Source organism: Drosophila nasuta, chromosome 2R (genome assembly GCF_023558535.2).
Source record: "Drosophila nasuta strain 15112-1781.00 chromosome 2R, ASM2355853v1, whole genome shotgun sequence".
Classification (NCBI taxonomy): domain Eukaryota; kingdom Metazoa; phylum Arthropoda; class Insecta; order Diptera; family Drosophilidae; genus Drosophila; species Drosophila nasuta.
In genome coordinates, this window is record NC_083456.1 from 17,903,983 (window position 1) to 17,920,242 (window position 16,260).

The window sequence follows — 16,260 nt, forward strand, 5'->3', positions numbered from 1 at the left end:
GGCACGCAACGAATCTAGCTAAGCAAACAGGCGGCGGTAAAATGAAAGAAAAAAAAAAACAAAGAATAGAAATCAACATTTCACAATCAACAATACAAGCAAAAATCAAATGAAGTAGGGCCAGCTTTGGCACGTTGGAACCGTAGGCAATGTGCGATCAAGGACGAATAAGGATGAAAGACACGAATACCGTTTGGCTACACGAAAGTGCAGAGTGAAAACCGTGATAATGATAGGCATTAATTTTACCTTACGCCATAAGCTTGATACAGAGACAACATTTACCATCTTTGAAGTGGTGAAATACCCTACAATTTGAATGGCCTACAGGGTACGCAAATGTAATACTTAATATGTTCACATATTGTCAACTTCTTTTACGCATCTAAGGTGTCTCATAGTGTATTATGATTTTGCCTGTTTTCGCAATATTTCTATTGTCCGTTGTTGGTTTTTCGCTTGCGTGTCAAAATCTGTTATTATGCCTTTGTCGTGTTCAAAGTTATTGACAACCTCAGCGAGACAAACACAGGAGTACGAATACGGGAATGGACAAGTACACACGGCGACACATTTAGCGCGCTTGTCACGCAATGAATAATGATTGGACAGTAAAACAACATCAACAACAACAAGAAGGCAACAACAAGGAGTAGCATCAATGGGAGTATCCAAACGCTGCAATCAACGTCTGTTGCCTGTCACTCGGCCAATCGAGCGAATGTTAAGTGGCATATTGCTCATACGACACGAAGTCCCCATACAAATAATTCCCATTCACAATGGCAAACGTAAACGTCATGGCCATTCCCCCAGCGAGTGTCGTATTTAATAATTAAATACTGTCGCAAATATCAAGTGTGAAAATGCGAGCTGTTGCCTGCGCAGATGCTGATTGGCTACTTGACAGACACTAGACGACAGGAGGATTGCCAGGGCGGAGAGGAGTTGGGATGTCCTGGCGTGAGAATGAGTGTACAAATGAAAACACGCTTACACAATGCAGACAATGTAAATTTATAATGAACAACAGAGAGTCCCATTCAATTGTTCTATCTTTAGTAACTTGCTGTTTAACACAAAATTCATTCGTGAATTGAATGAAAAAATTTAAGATTGATTTCAAAATATCGAAATTAATTAAATTTCATTAATTTATTACTGTAAATAATTTTAACTTTTTACATCACCAACTTGCAGAAAATGTATTAAGTACTTAAACAAAACATTTTTCTTCTTTAATATATAGTTCTTATAACTTTATCTGATTAACTTTAAATCAACTTGCTAAAGTATTTAACGAAAGAGCAAACCTTTTTATCCAACATTTTAAAGACTGCGTCATTTTGTTGTGTTTAGCTGACTAGTTTACTTGATTTTCTGATTCTGTCTCAGCAAATAACTATGTGTCTTCCGGGCCCCCTTTCCACTTGAGTGAATCATGCACTGCTGTCAACTTGATTCACTTTCTATATTCGTTAGATGTGCTTCCCATTTGAGGCACGCACGCCCGCACGCATGCGTTTCATTTAAGAACCCCAGGGACATATTTAAAGTTTAGTTTTTGATGAGTTCGCATATGTTTTATTAGTAGCGTGCCAACTTGTCCTCATGGCCAATTCATGACTTGACCAAGTTTGCGTAGCATTAATAAAACTCAACGGTCATAAATTAAAGCGAATCCTAACATTTGCTTGCTGTCAACGTCTCCGATTACCAACTCCTTCATATGTTTTTCCTCTTTTTTTTTCCTTGGAAAATATATTTTTGAGTTTTCATCAAAATATTCTTGCAAAATAAATTCAAGTCACATGCCCAACGATGGCTGTCAGTCATATGATATTATAATAAAATATATACGAGTGGATAGAATGTAAAGAAAATTGTTGAAAAATATAAATGCTCAACTGCCATTTACTCATTAGGAACAACAGATTTTCTATTAAACCAAGCAGCAATTAAATAATATTGCTATGTTTATCAACTCATTCAGCATACTTCATCAGTTGTTCGTAATGTGACTAAATATTTGGGGTTTAATTCAACCAATTGTTATACATCTTTTGACATGACTACAGGGTATAATTATTTGATAAAATATAAAGAAAAATTGGGCGCCATATAGGAGCATGAGTAAATTACAAATTGGCGGCTCTGCCGTCAGTTTTTCTGTTGCCATTGTGGCACGTGTGAACGCAATAACTCTATTGCGAAACAATCCAACTTGCAACGAATATAATATTGATATAATGACAAGCTCACAAAGTCACGTCGCTGGGAATAGAAGGCAAATTCATCAGCGGACCAATATTGACACAGGTCCCAGACAGCGACAGCGACAGCAACCAGATACGAAAGACAAAAGCCAATGATGAAAACCTCTAGAAATTGTACCCCAGGCGACACAGTGTTGCCATTAATGTGGCTCTCAATGGCCAGTCGAAGACGATGACAATGGAAACGCAGATGGAGAAAACAAAGATTGCGGTGTCGCTTATTGACTGATTCTAATGATGCCGCATAACGGCCACTTATATATTTTTATTAGTAATATGACCGTATCTATTTTGATTTACTTTGCTGGGGCGAAAACAATTTTCCTCGCCATAATTTGTTGTAGAAATTGCGCATACGTCGCGTATGCGTGTTCTTCGTAGTGTGCCACGTAACTGGCAATCTATGCTTCATCATTTCATTCTGCACGCAAGTCTTTCCCCAGAGCTTGGAACTGACTGCGCCTCAAATGGCCATTTATTCACAATCTTTGGATCCAAAGTTTATCGTATTTATGACATTTTGTTTTTTTTCTCCTTTTGTTCTCTTTGAAGAATGAGAGTGAGAGGCTTGAAAGCTTTCGAGTGACATTCTAATCAAGTGCACATTAGCATGTTGAAATGGGGCTAGCATGCAACTAATTTTCATGCTTCACTTGCAACGTGGCCTGACTGCCAGAATGCCGACACTTGATTAAAGTTTCATTTATCGCACTTGCTGTTGCAGCTGCAGTTTCTGTTGTCGTTGTTTGCTGCTTGGTTGCTTTATGTTTACTATTTCTAGTTTTATTTTTTGTTTGTGGGTGAGCACAATTTTATGGCTAATTAAGTCACAAAATTAACATTAAAAGGCAATCTAGCACGAAAGTGCAGCCACCTACCTAGTCAACTCTGGCATTTACCCAAACGAACCTCGAAGCTATTGCATAGCACGCATTCCCCGTAGATAACCTGACTAGTTGGCTGTCACGAGGTCTATAGCAAATTCTCATTTCAGTTTAATTAGAGGAGGAAAACACACACACACACACAGATACGCACACACATGAATGGAGATTGAAACACGTGGAAATGAGGCGCGCACAAAAGTAGGCTACACTTTTTAGCACTACTTTTCACTTCCCGTCACCTGCTTTTCCTGCCACGCAAATAATAAGTAAATAATAATGGAACACACCACACCATTTTTGTGGGTGTTTTTTTCCGCCAACTTAGGCATTTTGGTTTATTAATGCCAGAAATTATTGCGGCGTGTGCAAGTCAAAATGTGAATATAAAAAACTCAAGAAATGTATACAAGCAACTTCCCAGTTGCAAAAACCATCTCAAACGAACCAGTACAATAACAAATGCAAGCTATATAATAAAAAAAGAAAACGTTGGGAAAAAAGGAAAAAGGTGAAAATTAGAAAAGTGCTGGGCCAACATAAATAAGGAACACAACAACAAAAACAAAAAAAAAAAAGAAATATAAAACCGCTTGCTTGAGCCTATTTGCGATCATGAAAATATGATTTTAATTCGCAGTAAAAACATAATTTCCATGAGCCATGGCCAAATGGCAGCCAAATGCGAAATGTGAAATGCGAATGCGAATGAGAATGCCACTGGCGCAGCGACTGTGATGGGGAAATATGTATCCTTGTAGCTTGAATGAAATGAATTTAAATACCTGTGCGACGCCCAACTGCGGGCGCCCCGCTGGCGACAGCGCCTAAATGTGTAAGCCACATGGCCACACGCACACAGCCACACACACACAGTAACACACACAAAAGGAGCATGTCGGACAAGCAGACGCGACAGACAGACAGACACCAGCAACATTATAACACGGCACCAGCAGGCACGCAATGTAACCCACAAGCAAGCGGCTGCTTCAGTTGTTTTTCTTGCTGCTGTTGCTGTTGCTGCTGCTGCTGCTGACTGCGCTGCTGCCTTCTACGCCCTCCAGTGAATTGTCATTGAAATCTGTCGTTTTGCCCGCAGCGGCTGACTTGCTGGATGGGCGTTCTCAATTTGAAACGGAGTTTGAGAACGGAGGCTGCCGACGAAGCAGTTTACTGCAAAATTTTATTTGTCGCAGCAATTTTGAGCGATTTGCGTTAAACAGCAATAGGTGTATACACATGTATACAAGTATATATATATGTGTGTGTGTGGGGATAGCTATAGGTGTGGTTGTGTGTACGTGTCATTCATTATTTTCAATTTTTCAATTCACAAACTTTTTTGCAGCTGCCGTAAATGTGAAGCGATTGGCTACGACTCTCTGTGTGCTGTGTGCATCCCCTCGGCATCAGCCAATTTTCCATAAATATTCAAATTTATTATTCGTTGCTCACACTTCAGCCAAGAATGTCCTCCCAGGGACATGGCTCAAGTACAAATTGTGAACGGTTTTTTCCTGGAAGTGCGGACTCCGATTGGATTATCGCAGCAGGCAGTTCGATTATTGCATGTTAATTTTTGTAGTCATCTCAAATGGTTTGTCGTCGTGGGCGTCGATGAAACTTTTCTTCTTTTTTTTTCGTAGCCCAAAGAAAATTTTTCATTTTCGTTTCCATTTTTTCGATTTTGGTTTTTCTTGGCCGTCGTCTGCCAACTGAAAGTCAATTAGCGCAATTGAACAGACGCGTCGAGAAATTCGTGGAAATGCAAAAGTTTTATAATTATTTATTGGCCCGCCCAAAAGCAGGCGACACGATAAGCCCAGCAAATTGTTAAGTGACAGCACGTGTTGGGATTAAGTGGCAGATTCGTGGAAGCCAAGGAATCGAACCAAAAAGCCCACACACACAATTCGAAATGCTTAACTCGTTTTTTGTCGTATTTATTATATGCGATAGATAGGAACACACTGAATACTGTTGTTGCACAATGATTAAGCTGATTTCATCGAACCCTTTTCGGCTGCGCTTGTGTTGTATGTTGTTGTTATCAATTTGCCATCGCATCACATTTCCACAGCTTCAATCCTTTTTGGCCAAATGCCCAGAAAAACTGTTACATTAATCATTTCCAAACGACAGTACCAGCGGCCACAAAAACAGCCAAAAAGGACATCGACAACAGCAACAATGGCTGCAACAGTCACAGCAAAAGCAACAGCAGCTGACTGTGTCAAGGGGCTTTTGTTGTTGTTTCGTCTGTTTCGCCTGCCTAGCAACCTGTCATAAGTTATTAACAAGACGAACTTGTGCCTAGGCCCACAAATGTGTGCTCACACGGTATAAAGCAATCCACAAAGTGCTGCCATGAGCTAACCTCGACCTCTAGCCAGGTTCCCCCTTTGCCTTTGCCCCTGTCACACATAGAGAATCGCAGCCAAAAACAATAATTTTGCCCAGAATCAAACCACATAGTAGAGGAAGAGACGGGAGCAGTTCGATACGTGTAATATGCTCGAGTATTTGCAGTTCTCTTGGCAAGTTTCAAGTTGGATGCATTTTGGCTTTGGGGCTGCCTGCTTTTGGCATTCGTTTCAGCTCTGCGTCGCATTGGCGAGACTGTCGTTTTCCAAAATTATGACCGCTCGGACACAATTTAATGGCAGAGCGCCAAGGACTGTGACGTCCTGCCCCTGTGGCTGACAGTTCATTGGAATTTTCATTAGTGTTACAAGTGCGCCGCCATTGAGACGGCAATGGCGCGTCACTCGCGACGTCGACAGTGACCTTTCACAAATCCTAATGGACACACACGCATCTAGCATCGAGCCAAGTCTCGCTGTCGGTCTCGTCTCCCTCTCGCTTTTTTCCCCGTTTCTTTTTTCTAGATCATGTCAGTTTAAATGTCTGCATAGAGTCTTCTTGTGTGCTAAAATTGAATGTGGCTCTGTTTTTCCCCCCATTGATTACGTATACTTAATACGGTTCGTATACTTAATATGCTTTTTGCTGTCAGCTTTATTTCGCTAAGCGACTAAATTGTTTACCTTTTTATCTCAGTATGGTTGTTTGTGTTTAGTAAACTGCTGAAAATCAATTTTAGCAAATCCAAAGAAAATTTTAAACATTCACGTTCGCTAACGACACAATAATTAAGTTATTTTTGGCTTGGCATTTTTAAAAACTATGCATCACATTTTTCCAAGCTCATCTGCTGTGCAGTGGCATTAAAGGGCAACTACAATACTTGTGCCGCACATTTACACACACAAACGAGCACACATACACACACACGGACATATTGTGCTAAACATTGTTGCACATGAGCGTACAGTTTGTTGTTGCTGCGGTAATTGCACTTTCGTTGCTTTATGAGCGATACAGTCGTAAAACATTATGTACATCATGTTGGTACTTAAATGTGCCATGCTCTCTGATACTGCCTCGATTTGCATACCCTGCACTCATAAAATACGGCACAGGGTATGCTCAACGGTGGACACTTAGAAGTAAATGGCAAACCTAAGAAAGGTAAGGTTCAATTTCTAATTTATTTTAATTTTTCTAAACAATCATAAAATTTTAAATAAATTTCCATTACTGTAGAAAGGTTTTTTTTTTCCGAGCAGAAATTATATTCTAATCTACTTTTCCCGCGTTCGCTTTGCCCTCAAACTATACAACAGAAATTCAAAAATGTTTTGAATTGCATTGCTTGTTAGTCAAGTTTTCAGTGGAGAACAAAGACCACATGTGGCATATTCTAATGTACACACGCATTTGCAGTAATACACAAAAATGTTTGCGCTTGTGTACGTGCAGAGTAAGCGGAAATACATATGCACATAACTACATACATACATAGACACACATATATGAAGGTCTTCAGTTTGGCTTTTATTGTTCTTTTGCGGCGTCAACTGTTAAAAATGTCAACTGAAATGAATTGAAATCGCATTCCCCATTAAAAGCAATAATGAAATGCGGCAAATATAAATTGTGGCCGTTTATGCACAATGTGAGTGTGTGTTGAAAATAGGCAGGTGTGAGTGTGTGTGTAAAGGATTCATTATATTTGGGCACTGAGCTCGGCAGACCTGTGCATAAACAATTTTCTTCTGTGACAAATGGATATCCTTTTGTTTTATTGAAAACATGTTGAGCAAACACATAACCCGACTAACATATATACTAGGAACACACACACACACAAACACACATACGGACACACCACATGTATACCACATTGTTGGCTGGGAAACTATTTCAATTACAACCGTGCAGCAGCTTTCCGTTTCACCTATGCACAACCCCTCGACACACAGAGAGCAAACCATTTGCCCCTCTTTGCCAGCCGCAACTTATACCAATACCAAGTGGCTGCTGCTGCTGCTGCTGCTTCTGTGTGTGTGAATGAGAGTCCTGTCTGTGTCAGTGTGCATGTGTGTGTGAGGCTTCTGCCTTTGCCAGGCATTGAAATATTTATATGCAAATAAATAGTTTACCGAGCTTTCAGCTCTGCTTCTGTTGTCATTGGACGTAATAAGTACGTATATATACGCACGCACATTAAGGAGGGAAGGCGCAGCACAACAGGAGGTGGGCGTGACATAAGCCAAGTCGTAAAACACACGCCTACACATGTATGCACACATACAAACACACACCCAGAGACACACACATTTGCACATTTGCTGTAATACAAAGCCCCAGCCTGGTATATTATTACTCGTTAATTGTGCGTGGCATTTAATTGTTAATCTATTGCGCTAGCTGAGGTTCCGATTTGCTGTGTTGGTTGGTCTTTAATGGCAGACAAGATAAGAAATTGTATATATTGCGTTAGGTCATGTGGCGTGAGAAAATATTACATGGTAATTTGATTTAATTAGCTCGGCATTCCAACAACCTTTTGCCTCGTGCGCGTCCTCAAACAACATCAGAGAATCAATAATAGACCACAAGTGAAACTAAGATTCCACATAAACTCGCTGCAAGTCGAACACACACATTTTCCACCGCCCTCTTTCGGTCTTTCTCCACACATGCGTTGAACTTTCTTTGTGCTTATCTATATATATATAGTGGAATTTGTTAACTTAATTGACCAAGTTTAAAGTTGCCCAATTAATTAGAGCCCACCTTAATTAACAACGTATGTAAACAAGGACCAGCAAATAGAAGTTCACACACAAACACACTCTGATATCTGGTTGCAATATATTTGTAATTGAATTCACTTTACAATGTTCGCTGGCACAAAGCCAATTAAAATGATTCGTACAATTGGAAGCACACATGGAACCAATAATCATATTGAAAACAAACAAACAATAACTTTTTTGCTTAACAAAAAAAGCGTGCAAAGAATTAACAGCATTACAAAAATATAGTTATTTTTTTCAAATATGACGTGTGTGCTTATTTGTTTTTATTGAATCCACACAAATTAATACAGTGAGCACTAGAAATCGGAAACGCACGAATACTTAATATTTGTCTTTGATAAGATATTTTATAAGTAACGTATTTAAACTTTTTGTTTTATATTTGCTGAATTTCTCCATTTTTTTTATGTTTACATGTATTCTTTTAAAAAAGTGTTCACTGTACTTTGATTTCACTGTAATGGATTTTTTCACAATTTTGGTTAACCAATTGATTACATTTGAATACATTTATCATTTATTTATAGATTTAAATGTAACAATAATATAAAAAAGATAGTTTAACGCCAATACTTATAATACACTTGTTTTTTTAAAGCATTTTTATGACAAATATAATATGGCCAGCTTATAACTTTCGATAATTGCATCATTTTTTTCAAAGCACAAAAATGCGGATGAAGTTGTCAATTATCGAAAAGCAAGCTTCAATTGGTTATAGAAATTTGAAATGTTCCTTTTTTCTTTTAAAAGCAATAAGCATTTATTGATTTTAATAAAGACAACATTCTTTAGTTTGAATTGAATTATAGTTGACGAAGAAATTTGTATGCATGCTTTGCAGCAAACAATTTTTAAAGCAAATTAAATTTTGATGTGAAGGAAACTGCGTTTTTATTTAGTGAACGTAAATAAAGTCCTAATAAAAAATGAGCACAGGAACCTTAAAACTGTAAACATGAAATTGTGCAAATACGCGGCGGCGGTTCGTATGAAAAGAATTTTGAGTGGAGAGAAAAAAACGTCGTAAACATTATGCATTTGGATCTTAAATAAATATGAAGTAGGTATTTAGAAAGTGCGCATAAACATAGTTACGCTGTTGACTTTCATTACCTTGCGCAAATAGAGAGAAAGTCATTAAAAATTTTAATGAAGAAACTTTTTTTCTTTTGTTTCCGGCACCGTCATCGCCGCCGTCATCGTCATCGTCATCTTGAACGCTGTTGTCATTGTTGTCGCCGCTTTAATTTTCTATTTAAATTTTGTTTTGTCTGCAGTTCTTGGCTACATGCTCGCATATTGTTAATAACAATCACGCCAGCCAGCAGCCAGGGCAGGGAAATCCAAGGCTTGCCAGCCTCGTCGACGATGCTTGGCGACTGCTAACTTTCAACTGGCGCCTGGCGTCTCGTGTATGGCGGATGATTTATTAGAACGATAAAATGATTAAATTAAAATTGATTTAAATAATAAGGAAATAAGGCAAGGACAGCCGCAGGTAGATGCTGCAGACTCACGACTAACAAGAGTCAGAGAAAGAGAGAGAGGAATGCCTCATCAAGTTTGCTTGTTTTATGGCACATTTATTAGACAGGTTTTCCATGAATTCTATTTCTTTCAATGCCAAATGGCAACTTGACCGAGGGCCATTTACATTCGCTTAGGCGTTGCTAGCGCCCGAAAACCAACGTCAAGAGTGAAAACTTACTAATTTATGCTAAATAGTCACAAACGCTGTCGTCGTCGTCTTCGTACAACGCGGCGTATGATTAACCTAAATGTTTTTCTTGCCCTCGACTTCACCATCGTTCCCATCGTTGGCATTGCTTGTCAACTTGTCGACAGTCCCATTTTGCAACGACATTTTACATTTAAATTGGCAAACTAAAAAAAATAATGCTCTGGGCTTAGCGAAAATTCTCCGATGCGGAGCCGGAAAAAAGGTTCTCGGTCCCAGTGCGTCTTGCGGCCTTGTGAGTTTGTTTATTCAGACCATTGCAAAAGGTCAACTAATTTGTTTAGCAATACAACTAACACAAATTACAGGACAAAATGGTCAAACTTTGTTCTTTGGTCAACAACTTTTATTATGTTTTCCAAATGAATTACTTTTAAATTCGACCAGGCATGAAATGCATCAATGATTTTGCACAATTGTGAAAATACGAATAATCGTATATGAATACGTATACTTAATTAAGCCCATATAACTTTTTCATACAATTAACACTCACCGTTTGTTGGCATCCACTGCAAATCCTTTTTTCTGGGTTCTCCTTCCCATAGAGAGCAACTCTTTCCTTTTCGTCGTTATCCTTGTTGAATGCAATTTCTCGTTTCACTGCCTACTACCTTTTCTCTTTTTTTCTGTTGTTGCTGTTACTGTTGTTGTTTTTGGTATAGTTGTTGTTGCACTTATTTCGTGTATTTTTGTTGCTGTTGTTATTTTTCGGTAATTTTTCATATATGTATATTGTGCCTGGGTATCCTGTCGTTTCAGCCGTATGCTGTGGTGTCACTTGCTACTCCCGTTGCGGTCGAAATTGAATTTCACTTGGAAAATATATGAGCATGATTAATCACTTAACGGAGCAACCCCTTATGCGAAGAGGCAACCGGAGTATGTTCACACTTCACACCGAGTGAACATCAAATGAAGTATCCTTCGCCTGGGCTCTGCCACATTTCCTTAATTACCGACTTTTATTTGAATATTAACAGTTTTTATCGCACGACGTTTTACATAGAAATTTTATTTTGCAATAGAATATTTCTACTTCTGCAATTGTAATTAATTAAATCTGTTAATAATTTCGAAATATTCATTTTATTTAAGCTACTTTCCCTAACGTGTTGGTAAAACCTTCCCAATAAAAAAATATTTCAAATTTACTTTGCTTGTTTCAAGTGAATTTAATCGAATCGAAAACATTATTTTGTATTTTTTTTAACATGTTGTGCTATGGTTTTATCTCAATGATTTTGAAAATATTGTGTGTATTTTTGAAATTGAAATTTATTTATCACGTTTCACACAAGTTTAATTTCAATATTATTACAAATTCCTTTGACGCGGCTTTTGTTGAATTTTGATTCATTCATGCGGTCTCATGGCGAATCCATTCACAAAATATTTTGGCAACCGCGAACTAAAGACTGAAGCGCTCAGAACGTAACTGAAGGATGTAACTAACGCGAATAGCTTTCAAAAATAACACAACACTTGGCAGCTGCGGCGGCGACAGGAGCTGCTACGACGACAACGGCAACGACAACGACGACGACTGACGGTGCCGACAGCAGTGAGGATAGCGACTCCGACTACAACAGCGGCAACGACATCAGCAAACAGCAACAGCAACGACACACGATAACAGCGACAGTGCTCGGCTTCGTGCTTGGCACTGAATGACGAACCCAAACATTCGCTGGCATTAAAGAACCTCAAATCGAGGCGCGCACCAAGCACGAGGACGATGATGGCACTCAGCCTGCAAGAAGCTACCATCGCCGTACACTCAAACACACACACACACACACACACACACGAATGCACAGTTACCTACAAACGTGTTATGTTGCAGCAAGTCCTGTTCGTATTTAATAGCATACTTCCGTGCGCCACACTCGGCATTTTCATCGCGCTCCGGCAAACACACACAGCTGACGAATTGGCGCCAAAATTCTGCCTGGCAACGCGCACGCGTCCAACTGTTATACGTGCGGTGCAATCACTGTGTAGCACAGTTTTTAACAGGTCCGTTTCAACATAGAATTAAAGGCAACCCACAATTGTATAAAGACAAATGCAGAAGTATATTAGGAATATGAGTAAAATAGCTTTTTAAATATTTAGAGATCGAAAACAATTAATTCATTTGGCATTCAAGAGGCCACGTCAATAATTACTGAAGTTCAACGAATAATAGTTAAAAATATGAATCACGCAAAGCATTTATTTACACATTTGTTTCCACAGCTAAAACACACCGAATATTAATCGTATTTTTAATGTAAAATTTAATACTTTGTTAATAATTCATCATTATTTTTAATACTTCAGCGCAATTAATAATTAAATATAGCAAAAGCGTTTGTTAAATTCTTTAAACTTCATCACAGAACTTAATGTCAATAAAATATGTAGTTAGTGATTCTCCATTTATTCTCTTCTGAATCACAACCAACAAAAATGTTGTATAGCAAAAGATTTTTTGTTAATAAGCGTTTAATTAAACATTAACACATTACAGTTAAAATGCAGTGTATCTTAGTCGTATACTTAATGTCAATGCAATGCGGAGTTTAAGATTAATTGTTTATTTTCTATGCTGAAGCTCAAATATTAACAGTTAAATGTAATAATATCGTTTATTAAAACAAATCAAGCATTTATTATAAAATTAAAACAGTTTTGTTGAAATGCGGTCAATCCAAAACGTATACTTAATATTCCTAATATATATTTATCTTTGTATGTATTGCTATCACTACTTCATTGTTCTATGTGGCAAAAGGAATGAATGCCTCTGGGCACAACTGTTGCATTCCATGGCAAAAGCAAGGTCAAAACCAATACTCGCAGTGAACCGAAAAACTTGTGAATATTTTAGTGTGACTAAACCGAGCTACACATAGCGGAAGGCTAAACGAAATTGTACGGAAGTACATTTGTACTTTGATTAGCGAATGATTGTAACAACCTTACACTGTTATATTAAAAAATCTATGAAGTTCTATAATAAAAATGATGAAGCGCATTATAAATTAAACAGCTATCTGCACAATAGAGTCGCAAATGAAATTAATTGCTTGTAATAGTTATATGACCGATAAAACCTCGCAAGACAAGAAAGTTTAAAGTGTTATCCCCTCAGACAGTTCCTGTCCATCCCGCATAAATGCGCTGTCAGAAATGTGACGTGCGAAGGTTTATGAACAAGCTAGCAAAATGGTATTTAAAAAGTTGCTGAACAAACTTTCAAATTAAATACTCAGGTGCTTAAATTGTGCAAATGCCTTTCGCTCATACACACACAGAGAGAGATAGAGAGAGAGAGAGAGAGAGACCCCCAAATACAGTGTCTTGCAGAATACTGACGTGTTGAGCTTAGCACTTGACTGCTGGCGCTTCGTTCAGTGTTGATTGCATTTTGCACGTTCTTCCTTCAGCATTATTATTATTTTAATTATTATTATGATTACGACACGCCGAAAGTGTTTATGTGTGCAACAGCAAACAAATTAAGATGTTGAGTGAAGCTGGAGAAGTAATTAAGCAAGCGCATAAGATACACTTAAATTTGTCAAAACAAAACGAAATTCAGTTGCAATAAACATTTCTGAATGACAAGCAATCAAAAAGCTTAAAATCAATTCAAGCATGGCATTCAATTGCCAGAGATTAAGAGAGAGAAGAGTGAAAAGCAAACGGTAGCAAACTCGACGTTGATGCTTCGCATAAATGAGATGCATTTAAAATGCATGACATCAATTATAAAAAGTTTTCTTAATTTTCTCAAGTTCATAATTCAAATTGAGGTTCACACGCATGCCAGCTCTTTCAAAGCCACACACAGAGCAAGGACAAAGCCAAAAAGTTTGTAAACATACACACACACACACACACACACTCACACGCACACGCAAAGACCCATTCATTTTTGGTGTATATTTGTTTATTTCTCGAATGCGTATAAACATTTACATTTGCAAAGACAAGCTAAAAGCATCGCCTGCGCCAGAACGTGTCTGTCCCAAAATGTCCCCACAGACATGGCAAATGTGTATGGAAAAAAATGGTGCCATCTGCAACTGCATCAACATCCTCATCCTCATCCGCATCTGCATCTGCATGAGCATCAGCAACTGCATCTCTCAATCCCATGCAAAATTGCAGATTTCATATGCAAATTGTGCACTTCTTCAGAAAATTATTCAAATTACTTGTACTTGGCCCAGGATCAGGACACAAACGAGGAGAGCGCACAGAGCTAAAATCAATGCACTCGGGAAATGGCGTTTGCTGCTAACAAAAGTCAAAAGAGTAACAAAGTTCTACGTGGCAAAGTTGTTTCTGTCTGTTTCTCTGAATCTCAATCTGGCCTTGGCCTCTTTAGCAGCTCATCAGTAAATTGGGCAAATCTTTGCTTGGCACCAATTTAGCGGGACGTCATCATCAATCAAGCTAAATGCTAAATGCTTTTGGCCAAGTTGCGCGTTGGCTTCGCCTGGGAATGGTAATCCTTTAATATTATTAAATAATTAACACGCATTACGTGGCATGTTTATGATTTTGGCAACAGAGCGACTATTTATGGCAGCACCCCAGGGATTCAGTCATCAAAAGATAAACGCAATTATAGCCCAGTTAGGTGCCAATGCCAATCCCAATGCTCGCCCCCTGCCATCGTCAGTGTCAGAGTCAGCGACAGAACCTAAATGAAGACAATGCCGCGGTGCTAAACATGCAAATTAGCGAGCAAAAGTTTGACACTGACGAGCACCACGAAGGAGTTAAAGTTCCGTTTTGAGCCAAATTTGCATATTTAAATGGCTCAAATGCGGCACTTGCCATTCTGGCACTTCGCTACTCTCTGGCACTCTGCTGTCTCTACTGCCTCTACTGTCTCTGCTCTGCTTTGCTGTTTTCCCATTCTTGCTGCCAACATGCAGAAGCTTGTGCCTTGTGCCCTGTCAGCGCCTTGTTGTCACGTTTCTGTTGGCTCATAAAAGTAAGATTGAATTTTGAGCGGACGAGCGACAAACGACTAAGCGAGTGAGAAAAGGGGCGACAAAGTGGCAAGAGGATTGAAGGCGGGACTTTGGCTATGGCTTTGCATGTCTAACCAGAAAGTTTACATGACTCTGACGCTGTCTGCGCTTAATAGGCCAAATGAACTTGAACCTCCAGTTGAGCGAGGACAACAACAACAACAACACCAACAACAGCAACGATGACGACAAGCCGTCAGTCGGAGAGAAAATTGTTGCACACGCGTGTGTTGAAAGTAAAAGTGAAAGTTTTTGATCCTGCCACAGAAACCGGAAGTTATTATCGCACGTGCTAGAGTTCCTCTCTCTCTTCTCTCTTCACACTCTCTATCTCTCTCATCCTGTTAATGTGTGTGTGCGAATATGTGGATGACTTCATTGAGCAGGAAATTAAATTTATGCTTATCTTGTCATAAATTATTTCGAATTTTATACTATTTATGTCATTCGATAATCCTTTTTTAGTGCATATGACTTTTACTTGAAGTGACAACACGCACACGCACACAAAATTTCATTCACATCGTGATATCATCGGACTGCAAACAAACTTCTAAAATCGACACAGAATCGAATAGTTCGAATTTACAGATGATTCTTGATTCTGGCCATGAAAGTTGATTGACATGTGCGCTTGTTTGTACAGTCTCCAGTCGCCAGTTGCCAACTACCAGCTACCAACATTTTGGTCCATGGTCGTTCATTAGGCTCAGATTAGCTAAGGCTTAGTCGGTTTACCAGTCACACATTCCGACATTCAGGCATACACATATGTGTGTACATACATAGATGACCATCACTTGTTTGGCTGTTTGTTATTTTGGGGGCTCTCTCTGTGTTATTGATCTGGCAAGCCGAAGCAATTGACTTTAATGCCGTGGAATCACAGCGAAAATCTTGGCAGGCGCTCGACTAAAATGCGTCGCATTCTTTTGCCGCAGTTGAAAATTGTTTGAGGGCGGCCAGAGAAGCGAAGTGAAGTGAGAATTGAGCAAATAAATCACACTGCCAAAGGCAACTAAACAACAACTCAATCGAAGACATCGAAGTCGATGAAAACGCGCAATGATAAATCGAAAATATTCTTAGTTGTTTACACAAAGCTCAGTGAAGCGGCCGGACGGATGGCCAACCATCAATGAAAACGACGCA

At 38.9% G+C, this 16,260-nt stretch overlaps 1 protein-coding gene across 1 annotated transcript in view; it reads right to left on the reverse strand.

Annotated features, from left to right (window-relative positions):
• LOC132784012 (dopamine receptor 2) overlaps nt 1-11,723 on the reverse strand; it is a 30,166-nt gene extending 18,443 nt beyond the window's left edge. Inside the window, exon 1 of the mRNA XM_060789369.1 lies at nt 10,569-11,723. The gene's annotated coding sequence lies outside the window, so the exon portion shown is untranslated. The remainder of the gene's footprint in view (nt 1-10,568) is intronic.
• Between the last annotated feature and the right edge of the window lie 4,537 nt (nt 11,724-16,260).